Below are 7,560 nucleotides of genomic sequence, written 5' to 3'. Positions count from 1 at the left end.
TGACTCGGCTACTCCAGGACTCTCCATTTTTTAGTTTTCAGCCAGTGCTTCGTGGATTTACTGGTATGTTGTCGGTCATTGTTGTGTTGCAGGGTCCAGTTCCGCTTCAGCTTTAGTTTTCTTACAGATGGCCTCACATGAATCTACGTTCTGTGGATTATAGGATTGAAATGCCACAGAACGTAGATTCTATGTTGTGCTGCACTTCTGGGTTTGGAAGCGGAGGCGTGGCTTTTAAAGCTGCACCTTTGCTCCCCACTCATTTCCCAGCTCCTAGGAAACGAGCAAGTGGCCCCTGAGGTACGATCACCCAGGGGCCCCATAGGAACCAACAGACACATGGTTATTACGTGCCTGTTGTTTGCTAGTCTCCTGCCTCACCCCGAGCCCCGCTCCACTTACTGCAGAAGAGATGGCTCCTCCGGTTCCTGGGTCCCTCCTGCCTCCTCCAGGATGATCTGCCTGCCAAACCCAGGCAGGCAGATAGTAAGCTCTACGGGGCAGGGACCTCCTTCCTACTGTGTCTCATACCACATGGCACATACATATATATATTTATTGTATTTATTTATTATATCACTTGTCCTCCCTGTGTGTAATTTTGTATTCTGTAAGACTGTACAGCGCTGCGTACCCTTGTGGTGCTTTATAAATAAAGTTATACATACATACATACAAGTATAAAAAAAACACACACTAATTACACTAATACATACACTTAAACACACACATACAGTTTTGGGGGGTTTCACACATTCACAGCACTCACACTTACTTGCACAGACAAGCACACAACACACATTTTGCCAAGGTTAAACACACACACTTACACAATTTTGTGTTTTTTTTATCGCATCATTTTTTGTTTTTGCCTGACATTTTTTTTTTATTGCCATTGCAGATAGAATATTCTCTAACCGCACTGTGCAATACTTTTTGTGTGTTGTTTTGGTGCTTTTATTACATTTTCTGTGATTTTGGTGGATTTTTAGTCATTTTATTGCATATTCAGTTCTGTATAGGTGGTGTTCGCTTGATGTTGTCTGTTAAAACTCATATGCCCAAGCCAAAATACTCAAACTGTGATTGCAGAGTACAATAGGCAAAAAACTCCCATTGATTTTAGTGTTTTTTTGGGGGGGATTTTAGCGATTTTATTGCATTTCGCATTGTTCTTTGTTACTTGTCTTTGTCCGCTATATATCCATTAGGGTGCCTTTGTACCATATAGTTTGGTAAATCTATGCATATTGGGCATCAAACTGTTCAGTAGACCCCTGACATTCATATTTAAAAATGTTTTATGTTGAGACATTACACAATGTACATAATGGGGTAAAATGCAAGCTTTGTGACATTTTCAGAAATTTCATAAGAACCATAATGTTATCATTATGTGGTAGTTTGCAGTAGAAAGATGTATTAACCTATTTTTGTTAGAATGTGTACTTTTGAAAAATATATGGTTTTCTAGGGTCTCTGTACTGTTAGGGGGTCTTATGGCACATAATACACATACATAGGGAGCATATATTGCAGCATCAGACTTGAAAATTCATATGCACTATTTTGATTTTGGTGTCTCTGTACTCCACATAGTTTGGTAAATCTATGCATATAGGGCAGCAAACTGTTCAGCAGACCCCTGATGTTCATATTAAAAATGTTTTATGTTTCTACATTATGAAATGTAGGAAATAGAAATGCAAGCTTTGAGACAATTTTCAGAAATGACATAAAAACTGCTAGGTTTAGCATAGCTTTGCTGTTTGGTGCTTTGCCGTACAAAGACATATTTACCCATTTTACATTTGGCAGAATATGTATTTTCTAAAATATGGGGTCAACTTATTTATTTCTGACTTTTACCACATATATTTTTACTACCAAAAAAAAGCCACTGCCTGATTTATATGCCATGAAATATGTATACACTAACTTCCTTTTGGGGGTCTCTAAATGCCAGATACTTTGGTGATCCTATGTACAATTGGCATCAAATTGTTCAGTGGACCCTTAGCTTTTATATTTAGTATATTTTTTTGGTACCTAATGCTATGTGGGAGATAAGGTGCTTGAAAGTGGAAGATTTAATGGGATTTTTAGGTATTTCATCAAAACTGCCAATTGTAGGAAAGCATTGCAACTCTATAGTTTGGGGTAGAACGACATGAGTGCCCATTTTGAATTCACCAGAAAATTATATGGTTTAGGGGGTCAACATATTTTTTTGTGTTTTTACCCCACAAAAAATGCAGTAAATGTGTTGAATTTTCACTAGCTAAAGTTATCTCTGGGACAATTTGTATGCACTAACTTCCTCACTTCTTCATAATTTAAGGAGGTGGATGCCAACTCCTATATAAATTATGGGAGTGTCCATCATCGACCAGAGCAAAATATAGAGAAAGCAAAAGATAATGCAATGATAAACTGTTGATAGCAAAAGGGGATCACCAAGAAAGTAAAAAGATGCAGATAGTTATACAGTTACGAAGCTGATTAAGGAAAATTGGGAGATATTAAAGCAAAATAAAGATCTAGAGCCCTTTATAGGAGATAAACCTAGAATAGTATTTAGACGTGCTAGTAGCTTTAAACAGATGTTAGCTCCATCAAGATTAAGAGAGAATAAATTAAAGATATATATATATATATATATATATATATATATATATATATATATATATATATATATAAAGAAATATATGTATATTGTCTCCCTTAGTAGGGATGTTTCAGTACAACAAATGTGTCAACTGTAAATTTGTTCAGAAAGGTTATGTAGTGGGATACGATGTTCTTTATTATATTGGTAAAACTAAAAGTGGGGGAACATAGAGGGGCCATAAATAGATCAAATCATGCTTCAAAACAATGAACCAATTCCTATTATATATATATTCCTATTTTATATATTTATAACATTATGCAGAGGTACATGGGGGTAAATTTGAGGGTACAAAAATTACTGTGATTAAGGGAATTTCTAATAATGACATGAAAAAAGGAATAGTTTTGAATCATTTATTGCTTAGGCTGGAACAGAAAATGATATTTGAATAGAAAACTACATATCCTTATGGATTAAATGAGGGTGTGGCCGCATTTCTAAAAGGAGGAATGACGTTGCAAAGCTTGAAGTATCACCCCTAAGGATAGGTTAAACCAATAGGATGCCAGAGATTTATGGATTGTATATAAAAAGTTGTTGTAAAGTGAATGCCAGTGTTTCAGGGTATAACAGTGCATGAAACTGGCCTTGTATTTATCCTGCTGTTCTGGGGTATAATACATGACATTGGCACTGTATTTATCTTGTCACAGATATGTGATTGCAATGGTAATGTCATGAGGAAGCCCGTAGACTGCTAGTACCAACCTTGCATGTGAAATAGAAGCAACCCTGTTTTTCACCAATATAAGTTCAACAGGGTAGGGTTAAGTACATGAAAGTTGGTTGTAGCAACTTTATCATTTGGCTGTTTTTGCCCAGAGTGATCATTGTGTGAAATCGCCCCCTTGCCATCCCTCCCATGCTGGCTAGGAATTGGGTTAAAATGCCAGCACTGGCGATATTCACTAAATGTACAAGTGCTTTATTTGCCTGTTTTATTCAAAGGCAAAGAAAACTAAGTCATTGGCCCTCCCACCCTCCCCATGCCAATAGACTGTTAGTTTTCAGTTTTCTCATTTCTTGTCTTTAATGTCAGTTCTTTTTTTAGTCCCATTTTATAAAGTTCTCTTTCAGACAGTCAAAGGAAAGTTATTGGACCCTGGTTTTATCCATACTTTGAATAGCCCAAAAACAGGCTTGTGGTCTGATTGTCTCATAAGTGAGCAAGAGCCATAATTCAGAACATGGATATCATCCTGATTCCGGCTCTTGTACATCACTCGATCAGTGTAGGAAGGCGTCCTCTGTTTCTTACTGGTGTCATAGTCATCGGATCCGATATTAAATCTATATGTGGGACGGAAATGGATTTCGCCTTCATTAAATCCTTTGAATATGGAACCTTTAGTCACCTCTTCTGACAGCTGATCGTACTGCAGGAGGGACCTCATGTCATTCTCTGGAAGGTTCTCTAGGATGGAATCAACTTCACTCCGACTCTTGCTCAAGCGGAAATTGAAGTCCCCAAACCAGAAGACTTCATCAAACCGGCTCGTCGCATCGTCGGGATCAGAATAAATGGGGTTTGTGTCAGGAACATTTTTTGGGAGTTGCAGGTTTTTGATTATTTTCTCATAATTCTGTATTCTTTGCTTTACTTTGGAATCTCCTGCCGCAAAGTGGGCATTGATAAAAAGGAATGAGGTTCCAAAGAATGTAAATGAAGCAGCCACAGCCCCTTTGGTCTTAATCATTGGGAAGAATCTCGTAGTGACGGTTGAACATTCAACCTCAGAGCAGAACCCCATGAGATCTCGCCTGATAAACAGAGACAGGTACAGGACACCGTGAGCTGCTGAGTGGAGCAAGACATAACGATGCCCCAGTGTCAGCTGCAGACGGTATTCCCATTCTTGCCTGTAGGGGCAGCCTTCTTGCACTCCAATAACATACAAGTCTTGTGCAGACTCAGCGCCCAATGGAAACAGGAAATCATCCAGTCTCTCTGGAAGATCCTTTTTTCCATTCATATTCCAGGTGGCAATAAATATCCTCAGATTTTTTTGTGGAAGATGTCGTTCCAGTTCATCTTCTCCAAGTAAGCCTTGACCAACCAAGAGCCTCTCTTCTAGATGCCTCTTATGGCCAGTCTGGCTGGGAGAGACGCTAATGTGCTTTTTAGTGGTGTTACTGAAACACCAGTCAATGGCTAGTGCGAAGATAAATACCAGGAGAGCAAAGAGATAAACCAGCAAGTTCTCATCATTCTCCTCATCTTCATCATTCTCTATTTCTTCATATTCTGGGTTTCCTTTGCGGAACTCCAGTGATGCGTGACGGGTATAAAGAAGGGCTGTGAATATCATTACTGATAATAAATGGGCCCAACCCATCCCCCTTCTGTAGGGATGTCTCCAATAACGGCCAACAGTCCAGTTAATGGCAACAGCCAAGGAAAATACCATTAGGACAACTGAACCCAATGGGTAGATCTCTTCAATATCTGTATCTTTAACATTTATAAATAATTCAAGTTCTTCTGGTGTCAGGATTACTTTCTCGGTCAGTGATGATCGATCAGAGGAATGAAAACATTGTTCCAATAGGAAAAGAAAAGCAATGAAAGGTGTAAAATTCATTGTTAGGGAAAGGTTGCTGAGCTCTAGTCAGCAGATGTTGTTCGAAGCAAGTCCCACTTCGAACTGAGCTCTGTGCTCAGTGTTGGGGCTTTTATAGGCTGTTGTTGCCATGGTAACCGCATACTAATGAGCTTGTGTTTACTTGTCAGTGATGTCACAATGCGGTTGCTATGGTGACCACACAAGAGAAACTAATCTTATCAGATCCTTATCAGTGTTTCCATGGTGACCGCATACTAATTAGCTTTTCTTTACTTGTTGTTACTTATCAGTGATGTCACAATGCGGTTGCTATGGTGATCACATGATAGTAGCTATCTAGTATAGAATTGTCTTTAACCCTTTCACTGCCAGACCATTTTTAAACATTTTGTGATCTTTTAATTTAGGGACATTTTATGGGGGCAATTTTAGTTTACCAAAGAAAACTATATATCACTTTTTTTCAGGGCAACCTAATTTTTCAAAACATGATGGATTTTTTGCAATTCCATAACAAGATATTTGTTTCTAAAACACCAAAAGAACGAAAATAGAAAATATTTTCTATAATATGGACACATATATCATAACAGATTTCAAAAGTCCCAAATATATGGTTTGAGGTTATTATGGGATATATATGGTTTGAAATTATTATGGGATATATATGGTTGGTGATTATTATGGGATGTATATGGTTTGTGATTATTATGGGATTTTTATGGTTGGTGATTATTATGGAATATATTGGTTTGAGTTTATTATGGGATATATATGGTTGGTGATCATTATGGGATATATTGGTTAAAAATTATTACCGGAGAAAAAGATTTTTTGATATGCAACATTTTCCCCGCTTCCCTAATTTTTCGCCGCTTCGTGAATTTATTGAAAGATTTGCAAAGCGAAACAAGACAGATTCTTTCATCACTAATAATTTGCCATAGGCATGTAGAAACAAGAACTTTCTGAAAAGATACATTCTGATAGAAACAAAAATGCACCAAGAGAATTCATCATTCAAGTTACTCTGACCCCCAATGTTGGCTCTTTCACTTGACAAACGAATAAAATCAAATCCAAACATTGTTCTCAATCTCCTGCAAGACTGCAGCTATTGGCCTAACAACAGGATTTACTTGTTAATTATCTTTTGTCTTAAATGAAGCACAGTCTTTTTAAGCCCAGGGTACAACTATTTCAATGATTAATGATAATGGATCCTAAATCGGTTTCCAGCTACAGAGCCAAATATTTTCTAAATTTATAATTTTTGACATGCAGAAAAAGTATAACTGTAAAACAATTTCCAAAACCATAGAACCATAGAATTAAGTTAAATTGATGTCTGATGCATCATTAAATGTACAGTGGGCATAAGATTCAATAAGCCCTTAGAGGTGTTGTTATCAAAATTTGTGTAATTTTCGTATATTTTCCTATTAATATATCCTTTCATTTTTTAAAAAAAAAAAAGTTAGTTACCTTATTTATTAAAAAATCCTAATTAAAAAAAGAAACTGCCCAACGCTATTGCCAGCTAATGTCATCTCTTTAATTAAAATTAATCTTCCTATTATCCTCTCTTAGCACTATGGCAACATGGTCAACAGTACCTGGAGTGGGCATTATTCCTTTTAATCTATAATGTTCAAAGTTTAGTCTAGCAAGAAAATAAATTACAGGTATGGGACCTGTTATCCAGAATGCTCGGGACCAAGGGTATTCCAGGTAAGGGGTCCTTCCGTAATTTGGATCTCCATACCTTAAGTCTTCTAAAAAATCAATAAAACATTAATTAAACCCAATAGGATTGTTCTGCCCCCAATAAGGGGTAATTATATCTTAGTTGGGATCAAGTACAGGTACTGTTTTATTATTACAGAGAAAAGGGAATCATTTAACCATTAAATAAACCCAATAGGGCTGTTCTGCCCCAATAAGGGGTAATTATATCTTAGTTGGGATCAAGTACAGGTACTGTTTTATTATTACAGAGAAAAGGGAATCATTTAACCATTAAATAAACCCAATAGGGCTGTTCTGCCCCCAATAAGGGGTAATTATATCTTAGTTGGGATCAAGTACAGGTACTGTTTTATTATTACAAAGAAAAGGGAATCATTTAACCATTAAATAAACCCAATAGGGCTGTTCTGCCCCCAATAAGGGGTAATTATATCTTAGTTGGGATCAAGTACAGGTACTGTTTTATTATTACAAAGAAAAGGGAATCATTTAACCATTAAATAAACCCAATAGGGCTGTTCTGCCCCCAATAAGGGGTAATTATATCTTAGTTGGGATCAAGTACAGGTACTG

General features: G+C 37.0%; 1 pseudogene; it reads right to left on the bottom strand.

The window, feature by feature from the left end:
* Positions 1–3,674: 3,674 nt before the first annotated feature.
* LOC105947331 lies at positions 3,675–5,256 on the bottom strand (annotated as a pseudogene).
* Positions 5,257–7,560: the final 2,304 nt, after the last annotated feature.

Source organism: Xenopus tropicalis, chromosome 5, assembly GCF_000004195.4.
Source record: "Xenopus tropicalis strain Nigerian chromosome 5, UCB_Xtro_10.0, whole genome shotgun sequence".
In the NCBI taxonomy this organism is placed as follows: Eukaryota; Metazoa; Chordata; class Amphibia; order Anura; family Pipidae; genus Xenopus; species Xenopus tropicalis.
The sequence above is the reverse complement of the archived record's forward strand: the minus strand, read 5'-3'. Positions and strand labels throughout refer to the sequence as shown.